This window comes from Haliotis rufescens, unplaced genomic scaffold (assembly GCF_023055435.1).
Source record: "Haliotis rufescens isolate VD_foot unplaced genomic scaffold, xgHalRufe1.0.p SCAF_21, whole genome shotgun sequence".
NCBI classification, from domain to species: domain Eukaryota; kingdom Metazoa; phylum Mollusca; class Gastropoda; order Lepetellida; family Haliotidae; genus Haliotis; species Haliotis rufescens.
This window is the reverse complement of record NW_025963902.1, coordinates 11,139,271-11,156,642: the sequence shown is the minus strand read 5'-3', so window position 1 is coordinate 11,156,642 and position 17,372 is coordinate 11,139,271.

Here is a 17,372-nt window from a genome sequence, read left to right as displayed (position 1 = left end):
TGAATTGTCTGGTCCAGACTCGATTATTTACAGACCGCCGTCATATAGCTGGAATATTGCTGAGTGCGGCGTAAAACAACAAACCAACCAACCAACCAACAGTGTCTCGTACATAAATTTACATGAGCATTGAATGAGCGAGTGGGCGTAAACTTTAATTGTTAAGACGTAGAACAACCTGCTCGTTTGCAGTTGTGTTAATCACGTACAGTTAAGGCATTTTGATAACAGCTATGTTGGCCTATCGCTTTTCACTGAAAAGTTCTCAGAGCCAATGAAAAGCGTTCTTTTTTAAACACAATTTATTTACGAAAGGAGACAAGTGACACTTCATAGAAGTCTTCCTCCGGCTAAAGATTTGGTTATGTGGTTGATTCCATAATGCTTATTGGCATTTAGTTACATCTACGTCACATATGGCGGCTTCGCATTTGAAGTGAGCAGACTGAGCCCAACACTTAGATTAAGTTTAAGTTTAAGCAAAGTCACTGCACCCTTACAAGGTGAGGTGAGGTGAGGTGAGGTGAGGTGAAATTGGGTTTAACGTCGCGTCCAAGATTATTGCACTTATATAGCGACGAGCATGCACGTGTGTGTGTGTGTGTGTGTGTGTGTGGCTGCTTGTACTAGTCCGGACTGATGCCGATTTATAGTGCTAACACACTGAGATACCATGCCGCAGTTTAACATGAATACCCAACTCTGACACAGTTTACTGACTCCGAGCCGACCAGTCCTTGTTTTAGCCCCTAAATGTCGAGCGCCAGACAGGGTAACAACAAGTACCATCTTTTAACGTCTTTTGGTATTACGCGGCTGGGGATAGAACCCCGGACCTTCCGCTCTCCGGGCGGACGCATTACCATTAGACCATGGAGGCGGTCCGCACCCTTACAAGGAGCCCCGCATCCAATAACTGTCTGATAACATCATAAAACTGCGTATCTGTTTTAAACCGTGTAATTATAGAGGAACCGCTAAAAAAGAATCCATACTCAGGAGTAAGTAGTAAGTTTTACGTCGCTTTTAGAAGAATTCCAGCCTCACTTAACACGGTCGGTAAAACTAGCAAAAGGGTTTTACACATGGTTTTCATGGAGAATTGACCCCTTGTCGTCAGAGCGACGAGCCAGCACTCTTAACCGTTACGGGTGGTTAGGCTCGCTGACATGGTTGATGCAGATCATCCTATCCCAATTGCTTGGATCGATGCTCATGTTTCCAATCACTGGAATATTTGGTCCAGATTCGATTATTTACAGACCGCCATAATATAGCTGGAATATTGCTGAGTGCGGCGTTAAACAACAACAACAAAATCTTAACCCTTAAGAGGCGGCTAACGGGATCGGGTGGTCAGACTCTCTGACTTGGTTGATGCATGTCATTGTATCCCAATTAAGTGGATCAATGTTCATGATGTCAATCATTGGATTGTCTGGTCCAGATTCGATTATTTACAGACCGCCGTCATATAGCTGGAACATTTCTGAGTGCGCCGTTAAACGACAAACAAACTAAAAAAACGAACATTTAACCTATCCACAGCCGCTACACTCACGAAACACTTTAAACATGCAGTGATCACACTCGGTGCAGGGTAAGAGTGTCCAGCGCCTTACCCCCTGCACCCGTATTGAGTGAAAGTCAGATCACATTTAGTTGGCCCAGAGACTCGCCTACCGTAAATTCTTGAATAGATGCCTGCTTTGAATGTACGCCAGGTCTGACAGAGTCGCGAAATGCATATACATTCTCAGGCATTACGTACCATTCTAGCAAGTGTAATATAAGTTTAATAAGTTGAGAATATGTTTGGATTTAGTTTGGTTGTATCGAAAACATAATAATAAATTCGTTACTATGTGCCGTTCATATCCGAAGGTGGAACTGTGTTGCTCTCGTATATGGGGGGTGGAGTGGGGGTGGGGTGCGTGTGTGTGTTACGGTTCGAGCAGTTTGTTGGAGAATAAAATTCTGCGCTACCGCTGTCTCGCTATACCTTTACCGTGGCTAACGTTCCAATATGCACTCGACTGACACATTCTCATGGGACTAAGGCCAGCTGACACGCTGAAAGGTCAATAAACATGCATGGGCAATTATTCGTTTGCTTAACTCTATTGACAGTGTGTATTGTGAATTCGCGCCAATGCCGATATGAGCTTCCACATGCACCGCTAACACAAAGTGCGATGTCGATATATTATACCAAGTTGCACTGTTTTCTATGCAGAACCGTTGAAGATACAAACCCACTCGTAAACCTATTTCTATAGTCCGTTTCTTCCTGCGTTGTCCATCAGCTGTATATACGCTGCATCTCACTGACCCTGACAACTGATTTCTGTAGTCCATAGCGGATTAACACAATCGCACATATACCACAGGCCTACGGGCAATGCTGTTGCGTGTAGAGAAGAGAGATACACTTCTTTCAGTGTCTGAACTGAACAAGTTTGAAGTGTCGTAAAATCTCATTGTTTTTCCCACAAAATGACATTTTCACAGTCAAATCACAGTTTGGTGTATGTGTTACTTGGGATTTTGTGAATGCATTTCAATATCGAGTTGCATATTACTAAAGAGTGCCTAGTCTGACAGTTATTGGATGATCTGGTGAGGTACAATAGGTTAAAATATGTTGTTATAGATGAATTCTGTTTCATTTTTCTCTTCGCTGCCTTCAAGGCGATGTGGCTACAATTAGGCATGACTATGGACAAGCCTATAGTCTACAAACACACACGAAATCTGGGCGAAATCGGACCAGTTGTTTCGGAGTTACACGTGTTTGGAATTCTGCTATATGTCAAGTTTATGACAGGGGCCAAAGAGTTCCCTCTTTAACACGCTGTCCCTTCGTTGTCCCTGGCGCTAGAATCAAACGGATTAGTGTTCTGAGTTTGTCAGGATCTCAGGGACCTGTCGCATTGCTTAGATGCTAAAATGCATGTCGAAAAGCTTCAATCCAATGTGGCTCCCAAACGGTGCGTTGTAGCTACCATGGTCATGCTGTACAAAATGATGGGCATCTGATTGCGCTGCCGCATGGCAAATCTGGAAGTCATTGGACAATTAGTGTCGAAGATTATTGCTGCTGAAGTTGAAACTTTGATGAGTTATCTGCCCTTAGCCATTGGGCCTTTGGCCTTGGGTTTTTGCTGGTATCTGCTTCACATTGGTGTCCATGTTGCTGTTGATATTGGAGCGATTCTTGCCAGTGGTAGTTTTTGTAGATCTGGTACAAAAAACGGCGGAATAATAAATAATAATACTCCCAGCAATTACAATAGGTCTTCTGCCTTGCAGGCACGAATCCCTAACAAGATTCAAAGAAGTATTGTCATGTCTCGACAGATTTTACCGTGCACGGTAATATTTTATGTGTGAAGGAAATATGTCCATAATAGCAGTAAGGTAGCCCAGTGTCTCATTAAGTGTTGACACGTCACGCCTAAACGGCCGAGTTTGATTCCTTACATCTGGCTAATGTTTCGTATGAAGCCCATTCCTGCAGTCCTCCGCCGCGAAGCGTCTAACACCATACCCATGCATTTAGTGCACACACAGAACTCAAACTATGAGGTACATATTAACAAAGACATTTATTTGATAACAGAATAATAAACACATATTATATATCAATTGTAATTAAAAAGGTGTTTTGGGTACACTTGCTCTCGGGTGCCACGGCACCAGCAAATATTAACACACTCGGGGTACTGGTACACGCAATAAACCAAGCCACCGAGTCCGACCAACCAATCCAAGTAAGTCGCCTCTTACGACAAGCACAGGTTACACAGGAGACAACGCCTACTTCAGACTCCCCGGGATCGGGTGGTCAGGCTCGCTGAGTTGGGTGATGCTTGTCATTGATCCCAATTGCGTGGATCGATGCTCATGAAATCAATCATTGGATTGTCTGGTCCAGCCTCTGGAATATTGCTGAGTGCGGCGTTAAACAACAAACAAAACAAACAAACAAACTTCGGACTCCCAATAGGGTGACATCAATATTTAAGGCCATTGAAACATTTTTGTTTGTTTTTCAACGCCGTAGACAACTCTGTGCTTGACATTGTGAGCATCGATCACGCAAATGGGATACGATGACATGCATCCCGTTAGTCGCCTGACTACAAGTATGGGTTGCTGAAAACAAGTACTAAAATTATATGAATGGATCACTGGAAAACAACAGAGATAGACATGCCATTGTAAAAGTTCAAATATACCACTACTCTGTTGCAGATGCCAATCAAGAACCTTTAGTATTTCCTGTCATCTAACTTAGACATGGCACGGAATTTATATTAAATCACGCTGTGTGCATATATGTTAGGTACATGTATATCAGCATATTAGATGCCCGTGAAGATTCCGGGGTGGAATAGGTCTTCAGCTACCCATGCTTGACGAAATATAAGGCAACTAACGGGATCGGGTGGTCAGATTCGCTGACTTGGTTGATGCATGTCACCAATCCCAATTGCGTGGATCGATGCTCATGATATCAATCACTGGATTGTCTGGTCCAGACTCGATTATTTACAGACCGCCGTCATATAATTGCTGGAATATTGCTGTGTTCGGCGTTAAACAACAAACCAACCAATCAAATGACGTGCAGTAAGTTGCACGCAAATGCCATCTGTGCTGACGATTTCCCATCGTCCGTGCATGTAATCCTACTCCAGTTGCCTGATGCACCGATTCCTTAATGTCATCGCTCTCACTAATCTGTCCTTGGCTGGAGTTGTTGCATTGGGCGTCCAGAGCGGCGTCGATCATCGACGTTATGTATTTATTCCTGTCGGACCCACAATCTGCTGATGACAGATTGAGAAACATGCAACGTTTGGGAACAATATTCTGACGTGTGCCCACCTGCAACAGGTCTATGACGCGTAAGAAGGGCACGGGTGGCCCAGTCGTCTAAGGCGTCGCGATTCGCTGTGCAGAGTTGCGTCCCTTAGGCACGCCAGAAACCTATGCTTGTGGGTTCGAATCCCGGTTCACCCCGATTATTTTTCTAGGTTTGTCAGCCGAAGTGGTAAACGTCTGAGACCTGCATCACTTCGGGCTTTCCTCCCACATTAAGCTGACACGCCGCGATATAACTGTAATTCTGTTAAAATCGGCGTGAAACCCAACTCACTCACTCACTATGGCGCGTAGACGTTCAGCACGTTTGCAAACGTCTCATGATTAACACTGTTGCTTTCTCAATGTTGAAATGTGTTTAATAAAGTGTCTTTCAACGTTTAAATTACAAAAAACAACAACTATGCGTCTGCTCACAACGCGTACGGAGTCTGAATGTCCAATAGTATTCAATAATGACAATAGTATGCCCAATAGATGGGCATACCATCCCTTGCACGTGCTGTACGAGGTCACGTGCTTCATGACTGTTACAATGTTGTGTTTGGGAGCTTGATTTCTTCGGAAATGTTCTTGCCACATAAATTACTTACTGTCATTGCCAGACATTGGTGTATTTTCCCGTACTTTCACCTCAAAACAAAATATTCCCTACTTTTTTTTGCACAGTATTTATGCCGTGTCCGGATAGCTTGCTTTATGAGTGAGTGAGTGAGTGAGTGAGTGAGTGAGTGAGTGAGTGAGTTGGGTTTAACACCGCTTTTAACAGTATTGCAGTTATATCACGGCGTGTCAGCTTAATGTGGGAGGAAAGCCCGAAGTGATGCAGGTCTCAGACGTTTACCACTTCGGTGAAACCCACGAGCACGGGTATGGTGCTGACAAACCTAGAAACATAATCGGGGCGAACCGAGATACGAATCCACAAAAAATAGGTTACTGGCGTGCCCAAGGGACGCAACTCTGCACAGCGAATCGCGGCGCCTTTGCCGACTGGGCCACCAGTGCCCCCTATGAGTTATTAACAACCGATCCGGAACGCCGTCTTGGAAGAAGTTGGAATCGATAAATCAATCCTGTTTCTACTATGGATCAAAGGGAACTCTACACCACATATGTTTTGTACAAGCGTGCAGTCAGTTCAGTTAAGTACTTATTTAATCAACATCGAAACGTCTTCATATTGATTAATTTTCTTTTGTCATAGAAAAGAATATACTCAATAATGCATTTTTACCAAAGGGCGAAAGGCAGTGGAGGTGTGTATAATCTCATGGGAAGGGGAGAGCAACTCAGGTGTGTTGTTCTCACATGCAACTGTAAACAATGTCCCGGCGTTAAATAACAAACAAACAAACACAATGTAAATAATGCATGGTTTGATTTAGTGTACTTCGCGTAATTGGATACAGATACAAAACATAGAGTAATCGAGGATGGTTTCAGTCAGGATTGGCTGTCGGTAATAGGTGGCCACCAGGACTTTCAGTAAGCGACCTTAGCGCTACGATTGTCGTAAGTCTGTGTTAAAGTTTGGGAGTTACGATCATCTTAGCGCTACGACTTTCGTATGTCTGTGTTAAAATATGGGAGTTACGATGATCCAAGCGCTACGACTGTCGTAAGTCTATGTTGAAGTTGCAGTTACGACTACTTTAGTGTTACGACTGCCGTAGGTCTGTGTTGAATTATGGGAGTAACGACCATCTATTTAAAGCGTTACGACTGTCGTAAGTCTATGTTAAAGTACGGCTGTAACGTTATCGTAGGGTAACCATTACTTTGTGAAAAGGGACACACAACGTTGTTTAACACTCATCAATATTCCAGCTAATGATGGGTGTCTGTACATATACGAATCTGCACCAGACAATCCAATGATTGACCTCACGAGCAATGATTACCGCAATGGGGATACGATGACATGCATCAACCAAGTCAACGAGTCTGATCATCCGATCCTGTTAGTCGCCTGTTACGACAAACATAGGCTGCTGAAGACCAATTCTAACCCGGATCATCACGGGGTACTCACCGTTCTGTTTTTAGTGTCTGCGTCAATGCAAATTCGATGTCATCGCAATCTTTTAATGGATGTCCTACTTGAACGCGACTTTGTATAAAAACAACCAACCCTGTGTCGTCCCCGACTCGAGTTGTAAAGCATTGTATGTGTAACCATCATTTAAGTTATACTACACTAATTAATATTCATATTATTATCATTTAGTCTTTACCTCCTTTAACAGACCATAGTTCTCACAACGAAAAAGACAAGCCTCAAGCTCCAGTCGTGCTCCATATATTGCTGAAGCGTTGACATGGCACTTTGTAAAATGACCGCCACCGTGGTCTAGTGGGTAAAGCGTCCGCCCGGTGAGCGGAATGTCGGTGGTTCGATCCCCGGCCTCGTCATACCAAAAGACGTTAAAAAATGGTGCTTGTTGTTACCCTTCTTAGTGCTTGGCGATAATGGGATAATACAAGGACTGGTCGGCTCAGGGTCAGTATACTGTGTCTGAGTGGGGTATCCGTTTTAATATGCGGCATGGTATCTCAGTGGGCTAGCACTATAAATCGGCATTAGTCCGGACTCTTACAAGCAGCCACACAAACGTGCATCAATGTATATAAGTGCAATACTCTTTTAACCCCTTTTCACCTCACCTATCTTACGTCAATCTGAAAGCTGGGACATACCTGAGATACTGTTCAAATTAATGTTAACTGGTTCGATCTCAGGACGCATCATACCAAAAGACGTTAATAAATTGTACTTTTTCTTAACCTGACTGGTCGGTTCGGAGTCAGTATACTGTGTCCGAGTGGGGTATCCATGTTAAACTGCGGCATGGTATCTCAGTGGGCAGTTTCAGTCATCCTCGAGTATTTCATGTACTGTTTCATCTTTGTGTGTACTTGTTTGTTGTTTTACGCCGCACTCGGAAAGATTCCAGCTATATGACGGCGGTCTGTAAATAATCAAGTCTGGACCAGACAATCCAGTGATTCACATCATGAGCATCGATCTACACAATTGGGATACGATGACATGCATCAATCAAGTCAGCGAGCCCGACCACCCGATCCCGTTAGTCGCCTCTTACGACATGCATGGGTTGCTGAAGACCTATTCTCTACCCGGATCTTCACCGGTCTGTAATATATCTACATTCTATAACAAAAAAAATACCATGAACTTATTCGCTATCAGATACTCCTTTCGTGAGTGACATCAGTATCTTCGATTCTATCGCTAACTGAGCACATCATGTCTCTCACTTTAATGAGAGTAATTTATACCATTCTTCGTACCATTCGAATTCCAAGTCATTGGAATTTATTGTAGTAGAATTGAGGTATAACACGCCCGATACTCATGCCTGAAAATAATCTGGGCCAGACAAACCAGTGACGGATATTATGAGCATCGTCCCACGCAGCCGTCAAGCAAATCACTGAGCCTGACCATCCGATCCATTTAATCGCCTCTTACAACCAGCATAGGTTGCTGGGGACCCATATTATCCGGAATTCCCAAGGATGCCACTCTGTGTGATAGGAGTATTCATTTACTACTAAATGTCCAAATTTATGAACTTTTAATGTGCATACAAGGTAATATGAAATGGGGTTTAAGATTATTGAACTTAGCGACGTGCATGTGTGTGGCTGCTTGTACTAGTCTGAACTACTGTCGATTTTATATTGTTAGCCTATTGAGAAACGGTGCCGCAGTTAACATGAATACCCCACTCAGACACAGTATACTGACTCCAAGCCGCCCAGGGGCGGTCGGGTAGCCTAGTGGTTAAAGCGTTCGCTCGTCACGCCGAAGACCCGGGTTCGATTCCCGACATGGGTACAATGTGTGAAGCCCATTTCTGGTGTCCCCCGCCGTGATATTGCTGGAATATTGCTAAAGCGGCGTAAAACCATACTCACTCACTCACTCACCAAGCCGCCCAGTCCTTGTCTTAATGCCGAGCGCCAGGCAGGGTAATAACAATTGACATCTTTTAACGTCTTTTGGTATGACGCGGCCAGGGAAATGTACATGCAAACAAAATGGTGTTTGAAACAATATGCCTGGTCTGTACTGTTCTGGGTACCTATTCTAACCAACAATCCCATGTACTCTTGTATTGCTGGTATTGATTGCCGACCTCTCCACCTCCACCGGATACCGATACACCGATACACCGATATACCGATACACCGATACACCGATATACCGATACACCGACACACCCATACACCGGATACCGATACACCGATACACCGATACACTCCACTGGCTTATACTTTGTAGTCCTAATTAATATACCTAGGATGTTCAACGGACTTGAATTGTATTGTAAACTGGTATTGTTGACGACCTTTCTCGAGATTAAACGAGTTGATACATCATTAAATATGCATAATCTATAAACAAATTAAGCATACATTTTTAGTAGGAGTCAATTACTTGACTGCCGTTTCAACAATGTCATTGATTGTTCAGTGATGCTCATACACACGACTACATTTAAGTAGGTAAAGGTTCACATCTTAATGAAAACGCTATAAGAATCTATACTAAAACGTCGCTATAATAGGACATTAAAGAAGTTATTATCCATAAATTCTGTCTACTTTGTCACCCGTCAACTTCTTAGAAATCCCTTTAAAAAAATTCAAACTATTAGGCTGTAATAAAAATGTCCAATACAATGCTTTACTGTTTCAAGCCTTTTGACTCAGTTTACACATCATATATATTACCACCTGGTGTTATAATGCATGTACCTCAAATACATTGTGTAAATACTTCGTGTGTGTTGTGAGGGGGCACGGGTGGCCCAGTCGGCTAAGGCGCCGCGATTCGCTTTTGCAGAGTTGCGTCCCTTGGGAACGCCAGGATCCTATGATTGTGGGTTCGAATCCCGGTTCGCCACGATTATGTTTCTAGGTTTGACAGCACCATACCCGTGCTCGTGGGTTTCACCGAAGTGGTCAACGTCTGAGACCTGCATCACTTCGGGCTTTCCCTACATTAAGCTGACACGCCGTGATATAACTGTAATACTGTAAAAATCGGCGTGAAACCCAACTCACTCACTCACTCATACCAAAAGACGTTGAAAGATGGTACTTGTTGTTACCCTGTCTGGTTTCTCGGCATTAAGGGGGTAAAAAACAAGGACTGGTCGGCTCGGAGTTAGTATGCTGTTTCTGAGTGGGGTATTCATGTTAAACTGTGGCATGGTTTCTCTGTGCTTGCACTATAAAATCGGCAAATCATCACTTGTACAAGCCCGCACGTGCAGCAGGGCGTGGAGTCGTCCCACAGATGACATCCCTTACCTTGTCAGCTTGCTGACGGGGTTAACCTCTTTGGTCATCTGGACAAGGCGTCCGACCTCTGATCAGAAGGTCCGTGGTCCGAATCCCATCACGGGACACGGAAATTTGATGGCCGCACGCACGCGCACGCGCAATGGATCTGAGCTTGACTGGTCATAACAGGTGTTCGTAAAACGGCTAAGCTCCACTTGTCCCTCCAGTAACCGCAATATTCATGTCTTCGAGTTATGATTTAAAAAGGCCTGGAGTGAAAACAGGGTTGAGAATGAAGTTAAAAAGACATGAGGCTGAGCTAGTGTCTCATTGATCATTACATGCCGCGCACAGTGTACCCACCCTGCATGTCAGCACTGGACACGTTTACGTTTCTGCACGCCAGTTCGTGTTGTGCGTCGACATTCTGAGTTTTGGTGCCCCTGTCACGATGAGCCTGGAGAATAACTCCCTGCATCAACCTTGTAAATAAGTGGATATTTGTGACTTTTTATCGTTTTTTCAATATTAAAACATAAAATGAAAGTTTCATGGACAAAGATATCATAAAACAACTGTGGACTGTTCTAATTCGGATTTTGACACAAGAGATCATCCATCCCGGTTATGCGATAAGCCAGCCAATCAAATGATCGAACTTAAATGTGACGTAGCTTTCTGGGTCACTTCAGTTGACAGCGAGAGGGCGGCCACGCCGCGAGTGTCAATTTCAGTGAAAATACCTGCATTCCGGAAATATTTGTCATAAATAAACAAGTTTACAGGTAAGATTTTTGAAAAAAAAGATTATATGAATATTTCTATGAATATTCAGCGACTTTTAGTAAGTGATCGACACAAATTTACGCAATTCTGATTGGCCGATAGTTCCCTAAAACTTCCCTTTATATTCAATAAATGCACAAAGCTATGTATAAATGCACGTTTTTTCCCAGATTTTCCAAATGACGTCGACCGTGTTTACATCTATAAATAGCTTGCTGTCGGGAATTCCCTTCAGGAATGAGATCGATATTTTGAAGCCACTCGTAAAAGATCCATATTTTTTTAAAAATTGGATGGAAATGTTCAAATATAATACAAAAACGCTTACTTTTCGTTTTTTTATTCAATTATTACAACATCAACAATCGCCTTCCCCTCTCACGAGCCCCACCGCGGTCATAGCGGTAAAACATGGCTCAGCCTAAAGACGATCGATGCGTTCAGTTTTCAACTAAACCTCTTTAAAACTTAAACAAGGAGACTTCGCTTCCGATTCCGAAAAGGAACTGGGAGAAATTTTAGAAACAATTCTTAAGTGCTGCTCCACTTTTAATGATTCATCGAAAAATGTTTCATTTTCAGCAGGGATCTTATATAATAGGGTAGACCTATATTTACCACAAATGAATTGGAACTACTACAGTTTGGCTACTGTTTGTATTTTTAAAATACATCAACTGGGATATGTCTTCATTCATTTGTTCGTAATTAACTATTAACCAGATATAATATCTGGTTTGTGTTATTTGATTGAACGTGTTGGGGTGAGTTTAACGCCGTATTTCGGTAATATCACGGCGTGTCGGCTTGATGTGGCATACAAGCCCAGAGTGGAGTAGATCATGCACTTTGTTTTTCACTTACCCACGACCACGGACTTGGTGCTGACACCCCTTGAAACGTAATCACAAACGCGTTGGAACAACTACACAAAAACGACAATACACCATGACAACGTAAACACAATTTATGGATAACTACTTCTATATCTTACTGTTTCGGCGTATATCCTTATACCGTTGTCAAGCAAGCCTAACGTATGATGAATAAATATTAAGGTATTTACATAGCATCAACTTATAATCAGCAAAACTCAAACTGACACAATGTTATTGATCTGGGCCCACATGCACATAACCATCTTAGCGTTAAGATTACCTTAAGCCTAATGTGAAAGTATAGGAGTTACGACCATCTTAGCGCTAAGATCGCTTTGTGCAACTGGGCCCTGGATATTGATGTATCATTTTCAGAAATGGTTTTGACTAGACTGTCACGGTAGGGAATAACAACAAAGCCATTTTTTAGTTAATAAATAAGTCATTAACTAACCTTATCGATTTACGCAAAACCAAGTAACTTAACAAAGACTCACACAAACCTGTGTTAGATTATCAAACGACTGCACTTGCCATTGTCTCTTTTATGGCCCACTCAATCACTCAACGCCATACATACAACAACGCTATTCACTCCATGCAACTTGCATAATATCCACCCATTCAGACAGTAAAGCTTACATACAGCCCAACCTAACTCTAACGTCCGCACCTAATATTTAATTGATCGATCCTCTCGGCAGTGTGATCATGACAACACCTCCCTCCCATGATAACCGTTCATTAAAGTGAGTGAGTGAGTGAGTTTGGTTTTGCGCCGCTTTTAGCAATATTCCAGCAGTATCACGGCGGGGGACACCAGAAATGGGCTTCACACATTGTACCCATGTCGGGATTCGAGCCCGGGTCTTCGGCGTGACGAGCGAACGCTTTAACCACTAGGCTACCCGACCGCCCCGTTCATTAAAGAATTGCATTAGAATTTAAGATCGTATGCAGTTTGTACCATACATAATGGACTCACCACATTGGAACAGCTTCGTCGATATTTGTGGGTGCAAATCCAGTAATGGGGTTTTTCTGACAAAAACATTTCCATAATCACAAGAAAAATAAGCAGAGTCAATTGCACGATTCCTATTATGTCACGAGTACATGTATCTGTTTGTAAATCACTATCAAATAGTGATGATACCAGGTGTTCGCGAAAAGGCGAGTGTATCCTGCATCAACGGTTGACACGTGTCACAATCACATGCAAGGGAAATTGTTCCCTGAAAAGACACAGGAACATTTGGATAGGCAACACAGAGAACTGCATCATCTTCCCGAGGCAAGGGCCTTATTTGACGATAAAAGTCCAGTTTCCACCCTTGCCGAACTAGGCTGGAATTCCGGAGTTGCATTTTGTATGGACTAACGAGTATAGTCCAATCAAAGTCGCGCAACCAACTAGACATCCGGTTCGTAAACTACATGGATTTCAACGTGCAGATTTCAGCACGTGAACCGCCAACTGGGCGTCGACAGATAATTTGCAAATCTTTTCATGCTTTTAATCAAGGTGCTGAAGTAATCTGATGCACTCCGCGGGTAAGACATAGATCTTGGTTATCGATCAGATCGTCTTGACTGGGCGCCGCAATTTTGTTTGAAGGAAATGCAAGTGATATGAGAGGTGGAATCTGATTGGTCAATAGAAGGGCCACAGAAGGGACATAGCTTGTGATAGCCACTTGTGGCGCTAAGATCGAGCATGGATTTCCAGCCCTGTCTACCTTTCCTCGGGAAGAGGCTTTTGTAAATGATGCGTTAAATTTGAAAATGTTTTCTACATTTCTACCTTAAAAGTTTTTGAAAGCTTTCCTATGGCTTTAAATGGTGTAACCCTGATCAGAGAACTTCTGAAGAAGAGTCGTATCACGCACTTTGAGTTCTTCGTGGAAAGAATTGTGAACTGTAGAGACCAACGGAAAAAAGGGCAGTTGTCTTTTGGAAAGTTGAAGTCAACCCCCCTTGGTGAATCAGGTTTGTGGATAGCTTCTTGTCACTCTGAATCTTTATGCATAGATATAAATATCAAACATATGAGGCGGTTTCACTGGTCTCTTCTATTTCAAGTTCAGGTTGATAACTCGGTGTAAGACAATTGGCTATTTCACTATTATTAAACATTAGATCATAGATATATCTAAAAATTAAGTTAAACATCTTGGCCAAATTTCCTTGTTTCGATTTTGCCAATATCAGCCTTCAAAGTTAAAATTTAACGTCGCATCGGCATTATTTCAGCCAAGTTAAAATATTTACAATTTAGTTTTTTATGCAAAGTTTTATTTAAAAACAAGTTGTGAAACATATTTGTGCATACTATATTTAGAAACAATTTATGAAACATATTTGAGCATGACAATTTTATATATACAGTATTAAAACACGAGCTACAGGCCACCTTTTAGAAACAATTTATGAAACATATTTGAGCATTACAATTTTATATCTACAGTTTTAAAACACGAGCTATAGGTCACCAGTAACCAAACCTATAGGCCACCTCGCTAGGTGACTTACAGTACCTCTGCTTCCTGCATGATACCCCAGCAGGATTTATGTCATCACTTTAGCTACTGGTGTTTGTGCACAATACTAGCCAATATTAAAAAAATACTCATCAGTGAGTTTGCAATTTGCTTAAAAACACTGGTTAATGATAGTTACATCGATTATGATAGGATTACGTGTCACACATGGGGACAATATTTTTACGATACTTAACCCCCTGGACAGAGCCTTCAATAATGTCAGTTGATAATAGCATCACACCAAATTTAAAAACAAGCATGTCTTCAAAGTATTGTACAAAATACTTTAAAAATACTCGGGGGCCCAATACCTTGTTGAACGTTAAAACTCCGAACAAATGCAGTGTCATTGCTTAAACATATTTTATTAACATAAAAGATCAAGCGGATAAGGCAACAAATTTAAATTTACGACGCCCTCTTCATAAACATATACTCAGACAGTGGACAGTATTATTAATAGCGAGAATAGTAAAATAGTGATATTTACATATTGTTATGATCAATACATTTTTTAATAATGATCTGGAAATCAAAAAACAACAAATGTAAAATACATGTAAACGAGATAAATTATATATATACATAACTTGATAAGTAAAATTTGAAGAAAATGTTAATCATAATGCACACTTCTAAACATAAAATGTTATGTTATAATGAGCATTAACCTCGGAATAGTTTAGATCGAAATATAACTCCAACTGACAATATAATATTCCAATGAGAGTTCTGAAGACATAATTAGGACATTGATAGACATTTCCACACCGATTTCTACGTAAGCATGATACGTTTTCTGAGAAATTAAAGGAATATCTTAAACGAGTTCAAAGAATATCTGGTCTTTTATCCCCAGATAAAAAGTAACAAGGAGATGCAATTAATGTATTTGTTTTAACACTGTATTTGAAAGACGAAAGTGTCAAAGTATTTCTACCGAATAAGGAATGAATCTTGTGCTATATTTGCGTGTGCATAGTCATAACAAATTTCATGTAAATGTGAAAGAAACACATAGATGATAAAACAATCGCCTAATGTACTGGAAGACTATCTACTCGCAAAAGAAATCTGTTTGCTCAGCCAATCAAATGCCACAGAATCACTTGCAATTTGTCTACTATTTAAGAAATAAGCCGCGAGTGGAGAATAAGGTGGCACCAGACAATCCAGTGACTGACATCATGAGCATCGATCCACGCAATTGGGACCTAATTGCCTGTACATAGTCATATATTGTGCCAAGTGGTGATTAACGTATTTCATGGAAATTTGAAACAATCAAATTGGTGTCAAACAATCGGTGTCAAACAATGGAAGGCTATTTGCTGCCAATAAAAGAGAGTTTATCACCCGAATGTTAACACTCAGTGCGTTGGATCAGATCGTGTTACACTACACGAAATGGTCTATTTGCATTAATGTGCTCTATTTGGAAAACCAAGTTTGGAATCATTTGATACTATGCCCATAGTTGTCATTTCATGCTGAAAGGATTAATGTATTGTCTTTGTCTTTTTATATGTAAAGTGACAAAAAGCAACATTCAATCTGTAAGGCGGCAGCCGGTAAATGACCAGTGACTTATATTACGTTTTGTCTGCTTTTGTTTGTTGTTTAACGCCGCACTAAGCAATACTTCAGCTATATGACGGCGGTCTGTAAATAATCAAGTCTCGACAAGGCAATTGACATCATGAGCATTGATCTACGCAATTGGGATACGATGACATGCATCAACCAAGTCAGCGAGTCTGACAACCCGATGGCGTTAATCGCCTCTTACGACAAGCATAGTCGCCCTTTACGATGGGTTGCTGAAACCTTTTCTAACCCGGATCTTCACGGGTATATTGATATTATGAGCAACGCTCATCTCCGGTCGGGAGCGATGCCAGACAATTAAAGCAAATCACAGTGTTTAGTCATGTCATTTGTTAAATATGTATTGAAGAATTGACTTCGTAAACGCATAAACATATCGAAGCCAATTCTTATTAATAAATCCGTCAATAATAAAACTTCACAGACGCCTTATGTAATCATTAAGACAAATCAATTGTGGACAACAATACGAAATCACAGACATCGTTCCGCCCAATAAAGCAACCTAAGCCCCGCCCACCCTGTTATCAGCCAATCAGGAAACAGTGGACCGTTGGTGGGCGTGACCTAAGTTTTTCCGGTTGATGGAAGCACAGTGAAAAGAAACTGCCTACTTAGCCAATCAAATGCAACGAAATCACTTGCAATGTATTTATTTATTATGATGATCATATATTAGTAAGGGGAACTTAGGTTGCATCGTGTGCCCGACATCGCTTCTACGACTGAAGATGTCAGAGTGAACTACACTGATTCATAACCAGACCTTGCAGGGAACTAATATCAAATATAAAATGTCAACGCCAGAGAGTAATCAGTCTCGATCTTCTGCCGAAACAGATTCCACTTAGATGTAATGGGATAAATAGTGGTGAAAATTATTTGAATGGAATGGATAAGACCCGGGTTCGATTTCCGACATGGGTACAATGTGTGAAGCCCATTTCTGGATTTCCCCCGCCGTGATATTGCTGGAATATTGCTAAAAGCGGCGTAAAACCATACTCACTCACTCACACTCACTTCAACGAAAATGCAGGAGAAGGTCACAAGTAATACGACACACGAGCATATCGTCCTGCTTCTCCCTTTTTCCATGGGAGAACCAGTCTACTTTTACGATGTAAAAGGATTACAATAAAACGTAATTCATGACCATTTAGTATTCTGGGATTCACCACAGAATAGATTGATGACAATTAAGTGATTAATATCATGAGCATCGATCCACGCAATTAGGATCGATGACATGCATCAACCAAGTCAGCGAGTCTGGCAACCCGATCCCGTTAGTCGCCTCTTACGACAAGCCTAGTCGCCTTTTATGGCTGAAGACCGATCCACCCCG